Source organism: Bubalus kerabau, unplaced genomic scaffold (assembly GCF_029407905.1).
Source record: "Bubalus kerabau isolate K-KA32 ecotype Philippines breed swamp buffalo unplaced genomic scaffold, PCC_UOA_SB_1v2 scaffold_31, whole genome shotgun sequence".
In the NCBI taxonomy this organism is placed as follows: domain Eukaryota; kingdom Metazoa; phylum Chordata; class Mammalia; order Artiodactyla; family Bovidae; genus Bubalus; species Bubalus kerabau.
The window spans coordinates 1,151,136-1,174,360 of record NW_026577885.1 but is presented as its reverse complement, the minus strand read 5'-3'; the positions used below and the strand labels follow the sequence as shown (position 1 = coordinate 1,174,360).

Below are 23,225 nucleotides of genomic sequence, written 5' to 3'. Positions count from 1 at the left end.
CTCTGCTGGGGCGACAGCGATCTCGGCATTGCATTCTCGACTCACCCTGGGAATCAGGCCTCGTCTCGAGGGGAAGCCAAGGACACCGCTCTCCTCTCGAGTCGCGACGGGTATATCTTGGAGCTCACTGTGTGGCCTAAAATGAGTCAAGCCTCCTGTGGAGTTTGGAGAGAGGACTCAGGATTGCTCTCCAGGCCATACAGGAAAAGAAGGCCCTCATCTCGTGAGGACTGGGGCGTCTCGTGTGTATTCTCGAGCTGCGGCTCCAGTGTGGTGTTGCTCACGAGGTATAATGGGGAGCTCAGGGAGCCTCTCCTGTGGCGCCAGGGAAGTCAGGTTTCTATGCGCGTGGCTAGGGGGAGCGCGTCATTGCTCTCGAGTCATGGTAGGGGAATCGCACCTCAAGACGCGTTGAAGAAGGACTCTCGAGGTCTTTTACGGGTTGGGGCAGGAAACCCTTGGTTCCCTCGACTTGTGCCGGTGATCTCAGGAAGGTCTAAGGGTGCCTCTGAGAAGTCAGGGATACTGTGCAGTTGGGAGGGGCCTCTCAGGACTCCACTGGGTTCGGTGCAATGGAAGAGGGCCTCATCTCGAGTGGAGGCAGGAAACTCATGTTTCCTCTCCTGACTTCCCCTGGGCCAGATCTGACTCGGATCGCAGTTTCGCTGCAGAGTTCGAACAGGAGAGTCAGGCCTCGTCTTGTGTGGAGGAATGGAACTCTGCTTGCCTCTCCAGTTGTTCACGGGGTGACAGGTCACTTCTCGAGCTGTGTGTGGTACCTGCGGGTTTCTCCGGAAGATACCTGGGGGTGTCATTGCCCCTTCGTGTTGTGCCTTCATCAAAAGGGTTATCTTCAAAGAGGTGTCCGGGCATTGGGATCTTATCAAGAGTGAACCGGGAAATCGGGGTCTTTCGGCATGTGTCACCATCCACGAGGCTATGTCTCGAATATCCTCGTGAGACCGGCCTCATCCTGAGATGCACCGGGAAAGGTGGGAACCCCTTCAAGACAAAACAGGGGAATCAACCCTCCTGTCACGATCAGGAGGGGAGAAGGGGCCCAGATGTAGTGGTGCCGGGAACCTCGGTGTTCTCCTCGAGTCAGACCGGTGTGTCGAGGAACTTTTGAGGTCGCATCAAGGGTGCCAATACCGTTTCGCACTTCAAGACGGAACGTGGGACTTCTCTTGAGACGCTGTAGGGGGCAAGGGCCTCATCTTGCGATGACAGGGGAACCACGTGGCGTTTCTCGAGTTGTGGCGGGATTCTCGAGTTTCGACGGGGAATACAGTCTTCCTCATGTGTTGGCCCAGGGAAGTCCTATCTTCCATTCGAGTTTCAAGGGAGAGCTGGCGATTGTCCACGAGTCACTGCAGGGCAAAATAGACCTCATCTAGGCTTGTGTCCAGGACTTAATGCTCGTCCCTAAGGGCGACAGGGATCTGGGGGTTGCATACCAGACTCACCCGGGGAATCAGGCCTTGTCTCGAGGGGAAGCAAAGAACTCCGCTGTCCTTTTGAGTCGCGATGGGTATCTCTTGGAGCCCACTGTGTGCCCTAAAGGGAGTCAAGCCTCCTGTGCTGTTTGGATAGAGGACTCGGGATTCCTCTCCAGGCCATGCAGGAAAAGAAGGCCCTCATCTCGCGATGATGGCGGCATCTCGTGGGTTTTCTAGACTGCCGCGCTAGTGCCGGGTTTCTGACGAGGTACGAGAGGGAGCTCAGGGAGCCTCTCGTGTGGCTCCAGGGAAGTCAGGTCCCCATGAGATGGCTAGGGGGAGTTCGTCATTGCTCTCGAGTCATGGTAGGGTAATCGGGCCTCAAGACGGGTTGAAGAAGGACTCTCGAGGTCTTTCTCGGGTTACTGCATAAAACCCAGGGTTCCCTTGACTTGTGCCTGCGACCTCAGGGAGCTTCTCAGAGTGCCTCTGAGAAGTCAGGGATACTGTGCAGTTTGGAGGGTCCTCTCGAGACTCCTCTGCATTTGGTGGAATGTAAGAGGGACTCATCTCGAGTTGAAGCAGGAACCTCAGTGTTCCTCTCCATTTCTGACTCAGATCGCAAGGTCCCTGCATGTTGGTACAGGAGAGTCAGGCCTCGTCTTTTCTGGAGGATGGGACTCCTCTTGCCTCTCGAGTTGTTCTCGAGGTGACAGGCCACTTGTCGAGCTGTGTGTGTAACCTGCCCGTTTTTCCGGATGATGCACAGGTGTGTTAGTGCCCCTTCGTGTTGTACCTTCATACTCAAGGCTGCTTTCCAAGAGGTGTCCGAGCATCGGATTCTTATCAAGAGTGGACCGGGAAATTGGAGTCTTTCGGCAAGTGGCACCACCCACAAAGCTACGTATCGAATTTACCCATGAGACCGGCCTCATCCTGAGTTCTGCAGGGAAGGTCGGGCCCCCTTGCAGACAAAGCAGGGGAATCGACCCACCGGTCACCATCAGGAGGGGAGAAGGGGCTTAAATGAAGTGGTGCCAGGAACCTCGGTGTTCCCCTTGAGTGAGACCGGCGTGTTGGGGGACTTTTGGGGTCGCATCAAGGGTGCCAAGTACCGTTTCGCATTTCAAGATGGAACCTGGGACATCTTTTGAAACGCTGTAGTGGGCAAGGGCCTCATCTTGCGATGACGGGAGAACCACGTGGTTTTGCTCGAGTTGCGGCGGGATTCTCGAGTTATGACCGGGAATTTAGGCTTCCTCTTGTTGGCCTTGAAATCCAATCTTCCATTCGGGTTGCGAGGGGGAGCTGGGGATTGCACTAGAGTCACTGCAGGGCAAAAGAGACCTAATCTGGGCTTGTGTCCAGGATCTAATGTTGCTCTCCAGGGGCGACAGGGATCTCGGGTTTGCATTCCAGACTCATCCGGGGAGTCAGTTCTCACCTCGAGGGTAAGCAAAGAATTCCGCTCTCGTCTCGAGTCGCGATGGGTATCTCTTGGAGCCCAATGTGTGTACTAAAGGGAGTCAAGCCTCCTTTGGAGTTTGGAGAGAGGACTCGGGATTGGACTCCAGGCCATGCAGGAAAAGGAGGCCCTCATCTCGAGATGACGGTGGCGTCTCGTGGGTTTTCTCGAGCTGCGGCGCCAGTGTGGGGTGTCTCATGAAGTACCACGGGGATCTCAGGGAGCCTCTTGTGTGGCGCCAGGAAAATCCAGTATTCCTTTCGAGTTGCGAGTTAGAACTGGGGATTGCTCTCCAGTTACTGCAGGGCAAAATAGACATCATCTACGCTTGTGTCCAGGACCTAGTGTTCCACTACTGGGCCGACAGGGATCTCAGGGTTGCATTCTCGACTCACCCGGAGATTCAGGCCTCGTCTTGAGGGGAAAAAAAGGACTCCACTCTCCTGTCGATTCGCGACGGGTATCTCTTGGAGCCCACTGCGTGGCGTAAAGGGAGTGAAGCCTCCTATGGAGTTTGGAGAGATGACTCGGGATTGTTTTCCTGGCCATGCAGGAAAAAAGGCCCTCATCTCGCGATGACGGGGGCGTCTCGTGGGTTTTCTCCAGCTGCGGCGCCAGTATCAGATTTCTCACGAGGTACGACAGGGAACTCAGAGAGCCTCTCGTGTGGTGCTAGGGACGTCAGGTCTCCGTGCATGTGGTGAAGGGGAGTGCGTGATTGCTCTCGAGTCATAGTAGGCGAATTGGGCCTCAAGACGCATTGAAGAAGGACTCTCGAGGTCTTTCTCGGGTTGCGGCAGGGAACCCTGGGTTCCCTCGACTTGTGTCGGTGACCTCAGGCAACTTCTCAGGGTGCCTCTGAGAAGTCAGGGACACTGTGGATTTGGGAGGGGCCTTTCATTACTCAACTGGGTTTGGTGCAATCGAAGAGGGCCTCATCTCGAATGGAGGCAAGAACCTCAGGGGTCCTCTCCATTTCTGACTCGGGTCGCAGAGTACCTGCCGAGTATGGACAAGAGAGTCACGCCTCGTCTTCTGTGGAGGAATGGATCTCCGCTTGCCTTTCGAGTTGTTCACGGAGTGACAGGCCACTTGTTGAGCTGTGTGTGGAACCTGCGGGTTTTTCCAGACGATGCACAGGGGTGTCAGTGCCCCTTCGTGTTGTGCCTTCATCCAAAGGGTTGCCTTCAAAGAGGTGTCCGGGCATCGGGTTCTTTTCAAGAGCGTACCAGAAAATTGGGGTCTTTCAGCATGTGGTACCACCCACGAGGCTATGTCTCGAATTTCCTCGGGAGACCAGCCTCATCCTGAGGTTCGCCGGGAAGGTAGGGAACCCCTTGCAGACAAAGCAGGGGAATCGATCCACCGGTCACGATCAGAAGGGGAGAAGGGGCTCAGATGAAGTGGTGCCGGGAACCTCGGTGGTCCCCTCGAGTGAGACCGGTATGTCACGGCACTTTTGAGGTCGCATCAAGGGTGCCAAGTACAGTTTCGCACTTCAAGACGGAACGTGGGAATTCTCTGGAGATGCTGTAGCGGGCAAGGGCCTCATATTGCGATGACGAGGGAAACACGTGGTTTTTCTCGAGATGCGGCGGGATTCTCGAGTTACGACGGGGAATTCAGGCTTCCTCTTGTGTTGGCCCAGGAAGTCCAATCTTCCATTCAACTTGTCACAGAGAGCTGTGGGTTGCTCTCGAGTCACTTCAGGGCAAAGAGTCCTCATCTAGGCTTGGGTCCAGGACGTAGTGTTCCTCTCCAGGGGCAACAGGGATATCGGGGTCGCATTCCAGTCTCACCTGGTGGGTCACGCCTCGTTTCGAGTGGAAGCAAAGGACTCCACTATCCTCTCGAGTCACGACGTGTAACTCTTGGAGCCCAATGAGTGGCCTAAAGGGAGTCAAGCGTCCTGTGTAGCTTGGACAGAAGGTTCACGCTTGATCTGCATACCATTCAGTTAAAGATGGCCCTCCTCTCTTGATGACGGGAGCATCTCATGGGTTTTCTCGAGCTGCGGCGTCAGTGTGGGGTTTCTCACGAGATATGATGGGGAGCTCAGGGAGCCTCTCGTGTGGCGCCAGAGAAGTCAGGCCTCCATGCGTGTGGCCAGGCAGATCGCGTCATTGCTCTGGAGTCATGGGAGGGACTAGGGCCTCAAGACACATTTAAGAAGGACTCTCGAGGTCTTTGTTGGTTAGGGGCGGAAACACTTATTTCCCTCGACCTCTACCGGGGACCTTAGGGAACTTCCCAGGTGCCTCTGAGAGGTGAGGGATACTGAGGAGTTAGAGGGGCCTCTTGGGACTCCACTAGGTTTGACGAAATGAAAGAGGGCCTCATCTCGATTGGAGGCAGGAACCTCAGGCTTCCTCTCCATTTCTGACTCCGACCGCAGGGTCCCTGCAGGGTTGGGACAGGAGAGTCAGGCCTCGTCTTGTCTGAGTAATGGAACTCTGCTTGCCTCTTGAGTCGTTCAGTGGGTTTCAGGCCCCTTGTCGAGCTGTGTGTGGAACCTGCGGGTGTTTCCAGAAGATGCACAGGGGTGTCATTGCCCCTTCATTTTGTGCCTTCCCCCACAGGGTTGCCTTCAAAGAGGTGTCCGGGCATCGGGTTCATTTCAAGAGCGGACCAGGAAATCGGGGTCGTTCGGCATGTGGCAGCACCAACGTGGCTCATCTCGAATTTCCTCGTGAGACCAGCATCATCCTGAGGTGCGCCGGGAAGGCCGGGAACACCTTCCACACAAAGAAGGGGAATCGACTCTCCTGTCGTGATCAGGTGGGGAGATGGGGCTCAGATGAAGTGGGGCCGGGACTCTAGGTGTTCCACTCGAGGGAACCCGGCATTTCAGGCAACTTTAGGGGTTGCAACAAGGGAGCCAAGTACCGTTTCCCACTTCAGGACGGAACATGTGACTTCCCTGGGGACGCTGTAGCGGGCAAGGGCCTCATTCTGTGAAGACGTTGGAACCACGTCGTTTTTCTCGAGTTGAGTCTGGATTCTCGAAAACGACGGGGATTTCAGGCTTCCTCTTGGGTTGGCCCTGGGAAGCCCAATCTTCCCCTGGAGTTGCGAGGGAAAGCTGGGGGTTCTGCTCGAGTCACTACAGGGCCAAAGAGACCTCATCGAGGCGTGTGTCCAGGACCTAATATTCCTCTCAAGGGAAGACAGGGATCTCGGGTTTCCATTCCAGACTCCCCCAGGGAGTCAGGCCTCGCCTCGAGGGGAAGCAGAGGACTCCGCTTTCCTCTCAAGTCGCGACACGGATCTCTTGGAGCCCAATGAGTGGACTCAAGGGTGTCGATCCTCCTCTTCAGTTTGGAGAGAGGACTCGGGATTGCTCTCCAGGCCAGGCAGGAAAAGAAGGCCCTCATCTAGCGATGACGGGGGCGTCTCATGGGTTTCCTCAGGCTGCGGCTCCCATGGGGGTTTTCTCACGAGGCACGACGAGGACCTCAGGGAGCCTCTCGTGCGGTGCCAGGGAACTCATGTCTCCATGCGCATGGCGAGGGGAAGCTGGTCATCACTCTCGAGTCATGGGAAGTGACTAGGGCCTCAAGACGCGTTGAAGAAGGACTCTCGAGGTCTTTCTCGGGTGGCGGCGGGAAACCCTCGTTTCCCTCGACTTCTGCAGGGGACTATAGGGAACTTCCCATGGTGACTCTGAGAGGTGAGGGATGCTGTGGAGTTGGCAGGGCCTCTCGGGACTCTGCTGGGTTCGGCGCAATGGAAGAGGGCCTCATCTCGAGGGGAGGCAGGAACCTCAGGCTTCCTCTCCGATTCTGACTCCGACTGCACGGTCCCTGCAGTGTTGGGACAGGAGAGTCATGCCTCGTCTTGTCTGAGGAATGGAATTCTGGTTGCCTCTCGAGTTGTTCCGGGAGTCTCAGGCCCCTTGTCGAGCTGTGTGTAGACCCTGCGGGTTTTTCCGGATGATGCACGGGGGTGTCAGTGCCCCTTCGTGTTGTGCCTTCACTCACAGGGTTGCCTTCGAAGAGGTGTCCGGGCATCGGGTTCTTATTAAGAGCGGACCGGATAATCGGGGTCGTTAGGCACGTGGCACCTCACACATGGCTAGTCTCGAATTTCCTCCTGAGACCGGCCTCATCCTGAGGTGCACCAGGAAGGCCGGGAACCCCTTCCAGAGAAAGCAGGGGAATCGACTCTCCTGTCGCGATCAGGAGGGGAGAAGGGGCTCAGATGAAGTGGTGCCGGGACCCTCGGTGTTCCCCTCGAGGCACCCAGCGTGTCCGCGAACTTTTGCGGTCTCATCAAGGGTGTCAAGTACCGTTTCACACTTAAGGACGGAACATGGGACTTCCCTGGAGACGCCGGGAATTTCGGTCTTCCCCTGGAGTGAGACCGGTATGTTGGGGAACTTTGGGGTCGCATCAAGGGTGCCAAGTAGCATTTCGAACTTTAAGATGGAACGTGGGACTTCTCTTGAGACTCTAGCTGGCAAGGGCCTCATATTGCAATGAAGGGGGAACCACATGGTTTTTAAGACTTGAGGCTGAATTCTCGAATTACGATGGGAAATTCAGACTTCCTATTGTGTTGACCGTGGGAAGACCAATCTTCCATTCAAATTGTGAGGGAGAGATGGAGGTTGCTCTCGAGTCACTGTAGGGCAAACTAGACCTCATCTAGGCTTGTGTCTAGGACATAATGTTCCACTCCAGGGGCGACAGGGATCTCGGGGTTGCATTTCAAACTCACCCGGGGAGTCAGGCCTCGTCTCGAGGGAAGCAAAGGACTCCGCTCTCCTCTCGAGTCGCACCGGGTATTTCTTGGACCCAACTGAGTGGCCTAAAGGGAGTCAATCCTCCTGTGAAGTTTGGAGAGAGGACCAGGGATTGCTCTCCAGGTCAGGCAGGAAAAGAAGGCCCCCATCTCTCCTTGACGGGGGCATCTTGTGGTTTTTCTCGAACTGCGGCGCCACTGTGTGTTTTCTCACGAGGTACGATGGGGTACTCAGGGAGCCTCTTGTGTGGTACTAGGGAAGTCAGTTTTCCTTCTTGTGGCAAGGGGAGCGCGTCCTTGCTCTGGAGTCATGGTAGGGGAATCGGGCATCAAGAGACGTTGAAAAAGGACTCTCCAAGTCTTTCTCGGGTTACTTCAGGAAACTCTGGGTTCCCTCGACTTGTGCCAGTGACCTCAGGTAGCTTCTCAGGGAGCCTCTGAGAATTCAGGGATACTGTTGTGTTGGGAGGGGCCTCTCGGGACACCACTGAGTTTGGTTCAATGGAAGAGGGCCTCTTCTCTAGTTGAGGCAGGAACCTCAGGCTTCCTCTCCATTTCTGACTCCGACCGCAGGGTCCCTGCAGGGTTGGGACAGGAGAGTCAGGCCTCGTCTTGTCTGAGTAATGGAACTCTGCTTCCCTCTTGAGTCGTTCAGTGGGTTTCAGGCCCCTTGTCGAGCTGTGTGTGGAACCTGCGGGTGTTTCCAGAAGATGCACAGGGGTGTCATTGCCCCTTCATTTTGTGCCTTCCCCCACAGGGTTGCCTTCAAAGAGGTGTCCGGGCATCGGGTTCATTTCAAGAGCGGACCAGGAAATCGGGGTCGTTCGGCATGTGGCAGCACCAACGTGGCTCATCTCGAATTTCCTCGTGAGACCAGCATCATCCTGAGGTGCGCCGGGAAGGCCGGGAACACCTTCCACACAAAGAAGGGGAATCAACTCTCCTGTCGTGATCAGGTGGGGAGATGGGGCTCAGATGAAGTGGGGCCGGGACTCTAGGTGTTCCACTCGAGGGAACCCGGCATTTCAGGGAACTTTAGGGGTCGCAACAAGGGAGCCAAGTACCGTTTCCCACTTCAGGACGGAACATGTGACTTCCCTGGGGACGCTGTAGCGGGCAAGGGCCTCATTCTGTGAAGACGTTGGAACCACGTCGTTTTTCTTGAGTTGAGTCTGGATTCTCGAAAACGACGGGGATTTCAGGCTTCCTCTTGGGTTGGCCCTGGGAAGCCCAATCTTCCCCTGGAGTTGCGAGGGAAAGCTGGGGGTTCTGCTCGAGTCACTACAGGGCCAAAGAGACCTCATCGAGGCGTGTGTCCAGGACCTAATATTCCTCTCAAGGGAAGACAGGGATCTCGGGTTTCCATTCCAGACTCCCCCAGGGAGTCAGGCCTCGCCTCGAGGGGAAGCAGAGGACTCCGCTTTCCTCTCAAGTCGCGACACGGATCTCTTGGAGCCCAATGAGTGGACTCAAGGGTGTCGATCCTCCTCTTCAGTTTGGAGAGAGGACTCGGGATTGCTCTCCAGGCCAGGCAGGAAAAGAAGGCCCTCATCTAGCGATGACGGGGGCGTCTCATGGGTTTCCTCAGGCTGCGGCTCCCATGGGGGTTTTCTCACGAGGCACGACGAGGACCTCAGGGAGCCTCTCGTGCGGTGCCAGGGAACTCATGTCTCCATGCGCATGGCGAGGGGAAGCTGGTCATCACTCTCGAGTCATGGGAAGTGACTAGGGCCTCAAGACGCGTTGAAGAAGGACTCTCGAGGTCTTTCTCGGGTGGCGGCGGGAAACCCTCGTTTCCCTCGACTTCTGCAGGGGACTATAGGGAACTTCCCATGGTGACTCTGAGAGGTGAGGGATGCTGTGGAGTTGGCAGGGCCTCTCGGGACTCTGCTGGGTTCGGCGCAATGGAAGAGGGCCTCATCTCGAGGGGAGGCAGGAACCTCAGGCTTCCTCTCCGATTCTGACTCCGACTGCACGGTCCCTGCAGTGTTGGGACAGGAGAGTCATGCCTCGTCTTGTCTGAGGAATGGAATTCTGGTTGCCTCTCGAGTTGTTCCGGGAGTCTCAGGCCCCTTGTCGAGCTGTGTGTAGACCCTGCGGGTTTTTCCGGATGATGCACGGGGGTGTCAGTGCCCCTTCGTGTTGTGCCTTCACTCACAGGGTTGCCTTCGAAGAGGTGTCCGGGCATCGGGTTCTTATTAAGAGCGGACCGGATAATCGGGGTCGTTCGGCACGTGGCACCTCACACATGGCTAGTCTCGAATTTCCTCCTGAGACCGGCCTCATCCTGAGGTGCACCAGGAAGGCCGGGAACCCCTTCCAGAGAAAGCAGGGGAATCGACTCTCCTGTCGCGATCAGGAGGGGAGAAGGGGCTCAGATGAAGTGGTGCCGGGACCCTCGGTGTTCCCCTCGAGGCACCCAGCGTGTCGGCGAACTTTTGCGGTCTCATCAAGGGTGTCAAGTACCGTTTCACACTTAAGGACGGAACATGGGACTTCCCTGGAGACGCCGGGAATTTCGGTCTTCCCCTGGAGTGAGACCGGTATGTTGGGGAACTTTGGGGTCGCATCAAGGGTGCCAAGTAGCATTTCGAACTTTAAGATGGAACGTGGGACTTCTCTTGAGACTCTAGCTGGCAAGGGCCTCATATTGCAATGAAGGGGGAACCACATGGTTTTTAAGACTTGAGGCTGAATTCTCGAATTACGATGGGAAATTCAGACTTCCTATTGTGTTGACCGTGGGAAGACCAATCTTCCATTCAAATTGTGAGGGAGAGATGGAGGTTGCTCTCGAGTCACTGTAGGGCAAACTAGACCTCATCTAGGCTTGTGTCTAGGACATAATGTTCCACTCCAGGGGCGACAGGGATCTCGGGGTTGCATTTCAAACTCACCCGGGGAGTCAGGCCTCGTCTCGAGGGAAGCAAAGGACTCCGCTCTCCTCTCGAGTCGCACCGGGTATTTCTTGGACCCAACTGAGTGGCCTAAAGGGAGTCAATCCTCCTGTGAAGTTTGGAGAGAGGACCAGGGATTGCTCTCCAGGTCAGGCAGGAAAAGAAGGCCCCCATCTCTCCTTGACGGGGGCATCTTGTGGTTTTTCTCGAACTGCGGCGCCACTGTGTGTTTTCTCACGAGGTACGATGGGGTACTCAGGGAGCCTCTTGTGTGGTACTAGGGAAGTCAGTTTTCCTTCTTGTGGCAAGGGGAGCGCGTCCTTGCTCTGGAGTCATGGTAGGGGAATCGGGCATCAAGAGACGTTGAAAAAGGACTCTCCAAGTCTTTCTCGGGTTACTTCAGGAAACTCTGGGTTCCCTCGACTTGTGCCAGTGACCTCAGGTAGCTTCTCAGGGAGCCTCTGAGAATTCAGGGATACTGTTGTGTTGGGAGGGGCCTCTCGGGACACCACTGAGTTTGGTTCAATGGAAGAGGGCCTCTTCTCTAGTTGAGGCAGGAACCTCAGGCTTCCTCTCCATTTCTGACTCCGACCGCAGGGTCCCTGCAGGGTTGGGACAGGAGAGTCAGGCCTCGTCTTGTCTGAGTAATGGAACTCTGCTTCCCTCTTGAGTCGTTCAGTGGGTTTCAGGCCCCTTGTCGAGCTGTGTGTGGAACCTGCGGGTGTTTCCAGAAGATGCACAGGGGTGTCATTGCCCCTTCATTTTGTGCCTTCCCCCACAGGGTTGCCTTCAAAGAGGTGTCCGGGCATCGGGTTCATTTCAAGAGCGGACCAGGAAATCGGGGTCGTTCGGCATGTGGCAGCACCAACGTGGCTCATCTCGAATTTCCTCGTGAGACCAGCATCATCCTGAGGTGCGCCGGGAAGGCCGGGAACACCTTCCACACAAAGAAGGGGAATCAACTCTCCTGTCGTGATCAGGTGGGGAGATGGGGCTCAGATGAAGTGGGGCCGGGACTCTAGGTGTTCCACTCGAGGGAACCCGGCATTTCAGGGAACTTTAGGGGTCGCAACAAGGGAGCCAAGTACCGTTTCCCACTTCAGGACGGAACATGTGACTTCCCTGGGGACGCTGTAGCGGGCAAGGGCCTCATTCTGTGAAGACGTTGGAACCACGTCGTTTTTCTTGAGTTGAGTCTGGATTCTCGAAAACGACGGGGATTTCAGGCTTCCTCTTGGGTTGGCCCTGGGAAGCCCAATCTTCCCCTGGAGTTGCGAGGGAAAGCTGGGGGTTCTGCTCGAGTCACTACAGGGCCAAAGAGACCTCATCGAGGCGTGTGTCCAGGACCTAATATTCCTCTCAAGGGAAGACAGGGATCTCGGGTTTCCATTCCAGACTCCCCCAGGGAGTCAGGCCTCGCCTCGAGGGGAAGCAGAGGACTCCGCTTTCCTCTCAAGTCGCGACACGGATCTCTTGGAGCCCAATGAGTGGACTCAAGGGTGTCGATCCTCCTCTTCAGTTTGGAGAGAGGACTCGGGATTGCTCTCCAGGCCAGGCAGGAAAAGAAGGCCCTCATCTAGCGATGACGGGGGCGTCTCATGGGTTTCCTCAGGCTGCGGCTCCCATGGGGGTTTTCTCACGAGGCACGACGAGGACCTCAGGGAGCCTCTCGTGCGGTGCCAGGGAACTCATGTCTCCATGCGCATGGCGAGGGGAAGCTGGTCATCACTCTCGAGTCATGGGAAGTGACTAGGGCCTCAAGACGCGTTGAAGAAGGACTCTCGAGGTCTTTCTCGGGTGGCGGCGGGAAACCCTCGTTTCCCTCGACTTCTGCAGGGGACTATAGGGAACTTCCCATGGTGACTCTGAGAGGTGAGGGATGCTGTGGAGTTGGCAGGGCCTCTCGGGACTCTGCTGGGTTCGGCGCAATGGAAGAGGGCCTCATCTCGAGGGGAGGCAGGAACCTCAGGCTTCCTCTCCGATTCTGACTCCGACTGCACGGTCCCTGCAGTGTTGGGACAGGAGAGTCATGCCTCGTCTTGTCTGAGGAATGGAATTCTGGTTGCCTCTCGAGTTGTTCTGGGAGTCTCAGGCCCCTTGTCGAGCTGTGTGTAGACCCTGCGGGTTTTTCCGGATGATGCACGGGGGTGTCAGTGCCCCTTCATGTTGTGCCTTCACTCACAGGGTTGCCTTCGAAGAGGTGTCCGGGCATCGGGTTCTTATCAAGAGCGGACCGGATAATCGGGGTCGTTCGGCACGTGGCACCTCACACATGGCTAGTCTCGAATTTCCTCCTGAGACCGGCCTCATCCTGAGGTGCACCAGGAAGGCCGGGAACCCCTTCCAGTGAAAGCAGGGGAATCGACTCTCCTATCGCGATCAGGAGGGGAGAAGGGGCTCAGATGAAGTGGTGCCGGGACCCTCGGTGTTCCCCTCGAGGCACCCAGCGTGTCGGCGAACTTTTGCGGTCTCATCAAGGGTGTCAAGTACCGTTTCACACTTAAGGACGGAACATGGGACTTCCCTGGAGACGCCGGGAATTTCGGTCTTCCCCTGGAGTGAGACCGGTATGTTGGGGAACTTTGGGGTCGCATCAAGGGTGCCAAGTAGCATTTCGAACTTTAAGATGGAACGTGGGACTTCTCTTGAGACTCTAGCTGGCAAGGGCCTCATATTGCAATGAAGGGGGAACCACATGGTTTTTAAGACTTGAGGCTGAATTCTCGAATTACGATGGGAAATTCAGACTTCCTCTTGTGTTGACCGTGGGAAGACCAATCTTCCATTCAAATTGTGAGGGAGAGATGGAGGTTGCTCTCGAGTCACTGTAGGGCAAAATAGACCTCATCTAGGCTTGTGTCTAGGACATAATGTTCCACTCCAGGGGCGACAGGGATCTCGGGGTTGCATTCCAAACTCACCCGGGGAGTCAGGCCTCGTCTCCAGGGAAGCAAAGGACTCCGCTCTCCTCTCGAGTCGCACCGGGTATTTCTTGGACCCAACTGAGTGGCCTAAAGGGAGTCAATCCTCCTGTGAAGTTTGGAGAGAGGACCAGGGATTGCTCTCCAGGTCAGGCAGGAAAAGAAGACCCCCATCTCTCCTTGACGGGGGCATCTTGTGGTTTTTCTCGAACTGCAGCGCCACTGTGTGTTTTCTCACGAGGTACGATGGGGTACTCAGGGAGCCTCTTGTGTGGTACTAGGGAAGTCAGTTTTCCTGCTTGTGGCAAGGAGAGCGCGTCCTTGCTCTGGAGTCATGGTAGGGGAATCGGGCATCAAGAGACGTTGAAAAAGGACTCTCCAAGTCTTTCTCGGGTTACTTCAGGAAACTCTGGGTTCCCTCGACTTGTGCCAGTGACCTCAGGTAGCTTCTCAGGGAGCCTCTGAGAATTCAGGGATACTGTTGTGTTGGGAGGGGCCTCTCGGGACACCACTGAGTTTGGTTCAATGGAAGAGGGCCTCTTCTCTAGTTGAGGCAGGAACCTCAGGCTTCCTCTCCATTTCTGACTCCGATCGCAGGGTCCCTGAAGAGTTGGGCCAGGAGGGTAAGGCCTCGTCTTGTGTGAAGGAATGCAACTTCACTTGCCTCTAGAGTTGTTCACGGGGTGACAGTCCACATTTGGAGCTGTGAGTGGAATCGGCGGGTTTTTCCAGATGATGCATGGGGATGTCAGTGTCCCTTCGTGTTGTGCCTTCATCCACAGGGTTGCCTTCGAAGAGATGTCCGGGCGTCAGGTTCTTATCTAGAGTGGACCGGGAATTCGGGATCTTTCAGCATATGGCACCAACCATGAGGCTACTTTTCGAATTTCCTCATGAGACCGGCCTCATCCAGAGGTTCGCGGGGAACGTCGGGAACCCCTTGCAGACAAAGCATGGGAGTCGACCCTCCTGTCGCGATCAGGAGGGGTGAAGGGGCTCACAGGAAGTGGTGCCGTGAACTTTGGTGTTTCCCTCGAGTGAGACCGGTATGTCAGGGAACTTTGGGGGTCGCATCAAGGGTGCCAAGTACCGTTTTGTACTTCAGGATTGAACGTGGGACTTCTCTTGATACGCTGTAGCGGCCAAGGGCCTCATCTTGCGATGACGGGGGAGCCACGTGGTTTTTCTCGAGTTACGACGGGGATTTCAGGCTTCCTCTTGTGTTGGGCCAGGGAAGTCCAATCATCCATTCGAGTTGCAACCGAGAGCTGGGGGTTGCGCTCGAGTCACTGCAGGGCAAAGGAGACCTCATCTAGGCTTGTGTCCAGGACCTAATGTTCCTCTCCAAGGGCCACAGGGATCTCAGGTTTGCATTCCAGACTCACCCAGGGAGTCAGGCCTCGTGTCGAAGGGAAGCAAAGGACTCCGCTCTCCTTTCGAGTCGCGACGGGCACCTCTTGGAGCCCACTTTGTGGCCTAAAGGGAGTCAAGCCTCCTGTGAAGTTTGGAGAGAGGACTTGGGACTGCTCTCCAGGCCATGCAGGAAAAGATGGCCCTCATCTCGCGATGACGGAGGGGTCTTGTGGGTTTTCTCGAGCTGCGGAGCCAGTGTGCGGTTTCACAAGAGGTACGTCAGGGAGCTCAGGGAGCCTCTCATGTGGCGCCAGGGAAGTCAGGTCTCCATGTGCGTGGCGAGGGGGAGCGGGTTATTGCTCTCGAGCCATGGTAGGGGAATCTGACCTCAAGACGCATTGAAGAAGGACTCTCGAGGTCTTTCTTCGATTGTGGCAGGAAACCCTTATTTCCCTCGACGTTTGCCGGTGGCCTCAAGGAGCTTATCAGAATGCCTATGAGAAGTCAGGGATACTGTGGAGATGGGAGTGGCCTCTCGGGACTCCACTGGGTTTGTTTTAATGGAAGAGGGCCTCATCTCGGGTTGAGGCAGGAACCTCAGGTTTCCTCTCCATTTCTGACTCAGATCGAAGCGTGCCTGCAGAGTTGGGATTGGATACTCAGGCCTCGTCTTGTCTGAGGAAGGGAACTCCGCTTGCCTCTCTCATTGTTTAAGGGGTGACAGGCCAGTTGTGGAGCTGTATGTGGATCCTGTGGGATTTTCCGGACGATGAACAGGGTTGCCAGTGCCCCCTCGTGTAGTGCCTTCATCCACAGGGTTGCCTTAGAAGAGGTGTCCGGGCATCGGGTTCTTATCAAGAGCAAGACCGAGAAATCATGGTCTTTCGGCACGTGGCACCAACACGAGGCTACGTCTCGAATTTCTTCGTGAGACTGGCCTCATCCTGAGGTGCGCCATGAAGGTCGGGAACCCCTTCTAGACAAAGCAGGGGGATCGACCTTCCTGCCGTGATCAGGAGCGGAGAAGGGGCTCAAATGAAGTGGTGCCAGGAACTTCGGTGTTCCCTTGGAGTGAGACCGGTATATTGGGGAACTTTTGGGGTCGCATCAAGGGTGCCAAGTAGCATTTCGAACTTTATGACGAAACATGGGACTTCTCTTGAGACTCTGTAGCGGGCAAAGGCCTCATATTGCGATGAATGGGGAACCACGTGGTTTTTAAGAGTTGCGGCGGGATTCTCGAGTTACAACGGGAAATTCAGACTTCCTCTTGTGTTGGCCCAGTGAAGACCAATCTTCCATTCGAATTGCGAGGGAGAGATGGGTGTTGCTCTCGAGTCACTGTAGGGCAAAATAGACCTCATCTAGGCTTTTGTCCAGGACATAATGTTCCTCTCCAGGGGCAACAGGGATCTCGGGGTTGCATTCCAGACTCACCCGAGGTAAGGCCTCATCTCGAGGGGAAACAAAGTACTCTGCTCTCCTCTCAAGTCGCGACAGGTATCTCTTGAAGCCCATTGAGTGGCCTAAAGGGAGTAAAGCCTCCTGTGAAGTTTGGAGAAAGGACCAGGGATTGCTCTCCAGGTCAGGCAGGAAAAGAAGTCCCCAATCTCGCGATGACGGTGGCGTCTCGTGGGTTTTCCCGAGCTGCGGCACCAGTGTGGGGTTTCTCACGAGGTATGACGGGGAGCTCAGGGAGCCTCTCATGTGGCGCCAGGGAAGTCAGGTGTCCATGCACATGGCGAGGGGGAGCGTGTCATCGCTCTCGAGTCATGGTAGGGGAATCCGGCCTCAAGACGCGTTGAAGACGGACTCTTGAGGTCTTTCTCGGGTTGCGGCAGGAGACCCTGTGTTCCCTCGACTTGTGCCGGTGACCTCAGGGAGTTGCTCAGGGTTCCTCTGAGAAGACACTGATACTGTGGTGTTGGGAGGGGCCTCTCGGGACTCCACTGCGTTTGGTGCAATGGAAGATTGCCGGGAGCCAGCGAGAGACATTCCACTCGTGACAAATGTCATGAGGAAAGAGTCTCGGCATACGCAAAGGCGGGATCGAGCCTCCGGGAGTTCCCCCGTATATTCTTGAGCATCTACCCCCAAAAACCAAAGTCTACCTTTTTTATGGCTTTGTTCTCTCACCTCTGACATTACTGGGGATGTCCCCTACCACCATCTCACTCTCTCTGTCAAAGAGCTAACTTACAGCTCCAACTAATAATGTTCCTGGGCAATTAGTAGTGTTTAAATCCAAACCCCTCAGATGGTTTTCTAACTCGCCTGACAAGTTTACCCGGTCTTCTACAGCTATGCATACGATTGTGTACAGTCTCCCAGCCTCGAGACGCACGGGAAGTTTAAGATATTCAAATAGCTTAGAGCCTCTCAGAGAGTTAGAAACTGTCAGAATAAAACTAGTAAAAGATTTCATTGATGAACCAATCCTTTTTGCCAAGTTTCCACATCCCCTGAATTGTATCCTTGAATGTGTGTTAATTAATATAGTTGGTATGTAGAAAAAATAAGTACTGGCCTTGATGTTAGTAACTTTAGACCCTTAAGGTAATAAATTCTTTTCTTTGTTGTAAACCCATTACACATCCTCCCTATAGGAATGCAATTTTATCTTCGAAAGATGGCGCCAAACCTTAAACAATTACTCTTAGAGAAAATAACTCTTATGGTTGATAAGTCTTTGTCAAGAGTCATAAAATGTTAATAGGTCTTCTGGCCAGAAGATGATGTAAATCATCTAAACCATTTTAATACGATAAATCTGCAGAAAAGAAACCCTGGTTTTTGATAAGGATTAAAGACTGCTGACTTTGCATCCCCTATTATCCTCTATGTGTAACTTAGGGTATTAAAACCTGTGTTGAAAATAAAGTTACGGGCCTTGCTCGCCAACGCTTGGTCTCCCCATGTCATTATTCCCCTCAATTTTCAGATGAGTGTCCATCTGGAGCGCGGATATCCTCTGCGACCATTTATTTGCCTGGGCTTCGAAGACCTACTCGATAAGGTGTCTAAGGTGGGGCAACTTCCTCTATTCTAGAGGGCACTTGCAGCCTCCGTGGTCAGAGCTAACCTGGTGTCATGGGTTATATTGATTTTCCGCGTAAACCAAGCTACTCAGCTGCTTTTCTCCACTGAATTTTCCTACTGAGCTATCCTCATTCTATTACTCTTTATATCTTTGATGAATAAATAAATATATAAATAGGTCGCCTACTCCATCTTCCCTTCAAATACCCTGGATCAGCTGGGGCTGGACCTCTGCAGGTGGCGCCCGAGACAGGCATTTCGAAGGTAAATCCCCAACCCCATTCCCCCAGTGTTCAGTTTTCGGGACAGATAGGATCCCACTTAGGGGGCTGCAGATCCCCCTGTAGAATAGACAGGGCGAGAGGAGTGGGAAGTGTTGAAGAGTTAGAGAGAAAAAACGGTTTCTAAAAAGGCTGACAAAAAGGGCCTAATCTTTAGATAGCTAAAAGCAAAATCTTTTACTATCCTTAATTTTCTGACATGGGCAACACTGAATCAAATGAAAGACAGCTCTTTATAGGAGTAATTTTACAGTTATTAAGTAAAAGAAGAATCAAGGTTAAAACATCTTCCATTCAATCATTTTTTTACATTTGTACAAGACCACTGCCCTTGGTTTCTACAACAAGGCACTGTTAACCTAGATATCTTGAAAAAAAACTAGGAAAACAGCTAAGAGCTTATTGTGCTCAGCAAGGTTTGGAAAAAATCCCTACTTACACCTTTCCTCTGTGGAATATGACTAGAGATGTTTTAGATCCAGCTCATGAATTTGAAAAGGTACCTGTTAAAGTGGAAAGTAAAGTTGGAAAAGTACCTGTTAAACAAAAAAGCAAATCTGAAAAGGTACCTGTTATAAAGAAAAGTGAAAATGAAGAGGCTATACCTAGCTATCGACAGCTAAATGAATGGCTAGCCGCTATGACTGCCAATGAGCATGTAAAAGATAGGGATGAAAAGAAAGATCAGCTCTCCCCTCAATTTGAAAAAGGTTTAGAGGAAACAGCAGCTCGATGCCATTCTGATGAGGATTGTTGTTTTTTTTTTTTTTTTAGCTAAAGATGCTCCTAAAAGTTTAAGAAAACATCCCTAATCAGACCATCCGCTCCTAGGAGGTTGAGGGAAACATCCCCGATCAGACAGTTCGTAAGATTTAGTTACCAAACAGTTAAAGGATCTCCGGAACAGAAGAGGAAAACTTCGGGACACTCCCATCCCCCTATGCCTCCTCCTCCATGTCGGGGTAAAGGGCCACCGCTAGGAGTTTCCCGGAGAAGGATTTTCTCTAGTCCCAAGGATGAACTCGATCCTCACCTTGAGGCTTCTTTTCTAGTCCCCTCTGAAGTTTAGCCAGGGTAAAGAGGTTACAAAATAAATAAAAATATTCTCTAAAATTAAAAAAAAAATTAAAAATGGATTTCTCTGCATCTAAGAATAGACAAATATTTATTGACTGTGGAATATGATTAGAAATGTCCTGGACCTCCGTCACGAGGCTGTTAAATAGCCTATGGGGGAGGCTATAGAGGTGGATGGTGGTGAGTCTCCATTTACTGCACAGATCATATTTTCTGCCATTGAGAAAAAAAAAAGGAGGGAGAAAGTGGTCTACCTCCCGAGGAAGGAGAGGGCTTACAGGACGCTGCGGCCGAGAGCCCTGGCGAGCTCCCTCCCCCTCTGCACAAACCTTTAAAAAACTTATCCACCACTTTCTGATTTAAGGAGACCACCACCGCCTTCGATTGTGCCTCCCAGGACCCAGGAGTTCCCCACTTTGCCCCCAAAGCCTCCCAAAGTGTTGCCTAAGACTGAGGAAGATAAAAAGTTTTTTAAACAAAGGAGCTTTTAGTACACAATATTCAGAGCGTGCTCCTTGGAGAAAACTCCCTCAGGGGGGTCTCACCCAGGCTAGGAGAAAAGCGAAAAGGCAAGGAGATTTAATAACAATATTAACCCCTGATGTGCCACTTACTCCAATTCCAACCGGAGTGGCTGGCCCCCTATCTGAGGACATTGTAAGATTTGTCCTGGGGCGTAGCTCGCTTTCTTTTAAAAAAAAATTAAATAAAAAAAAAAAGAAAGAAAAGAAATTTCGCTGGTGCATGGTGTAGTAGATTCTGATGATATTGAGAAATTAAAGTCTTGATCTCACTGCCTATCAAAACTGTACAAATTAATAAAGGTCAAAGAGTAACACAGCTTTTACTTTTACCTTACTATCAGACAAGGAAAAACTTGACTTCTCAAGCTAAGAGCCACAAAACATTTGGATCTAGTGATCTAGCCTTTTGGGTGCAGGAAATTACAGTTCCAAGGCCTTTAAAAGATCTTTTAATTCAAGAGAATAAAACGCCAGGGCTATTAGACACAGGAACAGACGTCTCTTAACATTGCTGGGAAAGACTGGCCCAGCTCCTGGCCAACACATAATACTGAAAATGAGTTGGTGGGATTAGAGAAAGTGGTATGTGGGGTGGAGATGCTGTACAGGTGGTACATTTAACAATACTTTATATATTGTTATAAATACATAATATAAATGTATTTGCCTAATTACAGTTTGCCTAATTAGGTATGGGTATAAATAAAATATAATAAAGGTATACCTAATTCTATTTATAGATCTATACTTAATTAATTTGTATATAAATTAATATGTATACTATATACACACACATATATATATACTGTATAATTAAATATATATGGCAGAATATAATGTGTGTGTGGCTGATATTAATTGGTATGGATTGATGTGCTGTGATGATAAATGTTCTATATACTGTATAATTATAAATGTGTGACATGTATTATTACAGTATATTGGTTTGTGTTGGTTGGTATTAGCTGTGTATGTGTTGTATTGTTGTAATATATATTAATTAATATATTAATTATAAAGATTAATTCAAGTATATTGATTTATATATATTATATGTCAATAACTTTATACTTGTTGCCATATATAAATACATATATAAATGCATTTTGCATTTAGGTATATCTGTATACCTGTATACCAAAATGAGATAAGGAGGTTATACATTTATTACTTAAATTTATACAGAGACCTAAACTAAACATTAGACCTAAATTAACATATCCATAGGGAAACAGCTAGACAAATAGTGAAGTTATGTTCCAATTGTAATTAATCACTTAAACGTAAACACACAGGGGCAGACTACAATGATGAGACACTAGATGCCTGAATTACAGGCTACGACTCGGCCCCTGGTCAAGTAAAAAGGCCTCCTTACGGGAGAGTGAAAAAGGCCAGATGTGTTGCTAACTTGTGGGAGAGGGTATGCTTGTATATTTCTACAGAATGCAGATTCTCCGGTTTGCATCTCAGACAAATTCGTCATGTCACATTCCCCAAAGACCAGGTTCGCGGCGCGCGCACTCGCTCGCTCCCCCTCCCCCAGCCAGCTCTCGCCTCCGCGCCACCAGCAGCGCCTCGCACCCACCTCTCTGCACCCCGTGACCTAGAGCAAAGAAGTCTGTGCAGCGAGTGAGGGCCAGAGAGGAAAGCGCGCCCGCGGAGTGCCGTCCAGACCAGCGTGGCCCCACCGGCGAGAGGGGACCGCCCTGAGCCCAAGCGGTGGCGGCTAGCCCTAAACCACGAACCCTGCCCCTCCGCCCACCATAGGCGCCTTGGCCCACAGCCTGCCGCTCGCGTTCTGCCTCCTGATGCTGGGGACACTGCTCCCCCGGGCTGACGCCTACAGCTGCTCCCTGGTTCATCTTGTTTAAACCCTCAATATAATGTTTGCTCCTTTGTAATGCTACAACATCCACCTTATCTTATGATGTAACCACTTATTGAATTATGGTCTTGCTGTATTACAACAACTACAGGATTTAATGCAAACACGACGGTTTGTGGGCTTAATTATCTTGGGAACAGCAGCTTTGATAAGTGCAATCACTTCTGTTACTGTGGTAGCAATATCATTGACTCAACAAGTACATACTGCTCAATATGTTGATTCTATGTCCAAAAATGTTTCTTTAACATTGGCAACACAGGAAGCTATAGAGAGAAAATTAGAAATGAGGGTAGACGCCCTAGAGGAAGCAGTAATACATATTGGGGCTGAATTGCAGGCTTTAAAGGTGAAAATGGCATTGTCTTGTCATGCTGACTATCGGTGGATATGTGTAACACCCCTGAAAGTAAATGAGACAGATTTTGAATGGGAAAAGATTAAAAACCATATTTCAGGTATCTGGAACAGCTCTGACATTGGTTGAGACGTAGGGAAACTTCACTATCAAATAGCAACCATGGAGCACTCCCGATTAGATTTTACTGCTGCTGGAACAGCAAATGATTTCTTCCAAACTTTCCCTAACTACATCTCAGGAAAGAATATTCTGTCTAATGTCTTTAGCTATGCTGCGGTGGCTGCTTTAATTCTGCTTCTCATAATCATTCTTCCTTGTATTGTCAGGATTCTTCGGCAGAGTATTCAGAGGCTCGCGACTGAGCTACATCTGGCTGTTTTAAGAAATAAAAAACGGGGAGATGCCGGGAGCCGGCGAGAGACAGTCCACTCGTGACAAAGGTCATGAGGAAGGAGGCTGGGCATGCACAAAGGCGGGATCGAACCTCGGGAGTCCTCCCGGATATTCTTGAGCATCTACCCCCCAAAACCAGAGTCTGCCTACTTTATTGCTTTGTGCTCTCCCCTCTGACTTTACTGGGGGCTGTCCCCGACCACCATCTCACTCTCTCTGTCAAAGAGCTAACTTACAGCTCCAATTAATAAAGTTCCTGGGCAATTAGGAGTGTTTAAATCCAAACACGTCAGATGGCTCTCTAACTCGCCTGACAAGTTTACCCGGTCTCCTACAGCAATGCATACAATTGTTTACAGTCTCCGAGCCTCGAGAGGCACGGGAAGCTTAAGATATTCAAATAGCTTAGAGCCTCTCAGAGAGTTAGAAACTGTCAGAATGAAACTAGTAAAAGATTTCATGGATGAACCAATGCTTGTTGCCAAGTTTCCACATCCCCTGAATTGTATCCTTGAATGTGTATTAATTAATATAGTTGGTATGTAGAAGAAATAAGTAGTGGCCTTGGTGTTACTAACTTTAGACCCTTAAGGTAATAAATTATTTCCTTTGTTGTAAGCCCATTACACATCTGCCCTATAGGAATGCAATTTTATCTTCGAAAGATGGGGCCAAACCTTAAAATAATTACTCTTAGAGAAAATAAGTCTTACGGTTGATAAGTCTTTGTCAAGAGTCATAAAATGTTAATAGGTCTTCTGGCTAGAAGATGATGTAAATCACCTAAACCATTTGTATACGATACATTTGCAGGACAGAAACTCTGGTTTTTGATAAGGATCAA

At 51.8% G+C, this 23,225-nt stretch overlaps 1 long non-coding RNA gene across 1 annotated transcript; it reads left to right on the top strand.

Moving 5' to 3' along the window:
• Positions 1-5,603: 5,603 nt before the first annotated feature.
• On the top strand, positions 5,604-21,120 carry LOC129640706 (uncharacterized). The gene is made up of 3 exons (XR_008708919.1): positions 5,604-5,682; positions 17,760-17,843; positions 21,035-21,120. It is a non-coding gene; the product is annotated as an uncharacterized LOC129640706 (long non-coding RNA).
• Positions 21,121-23,225: the final 2,105 nt, after the last annotated feature.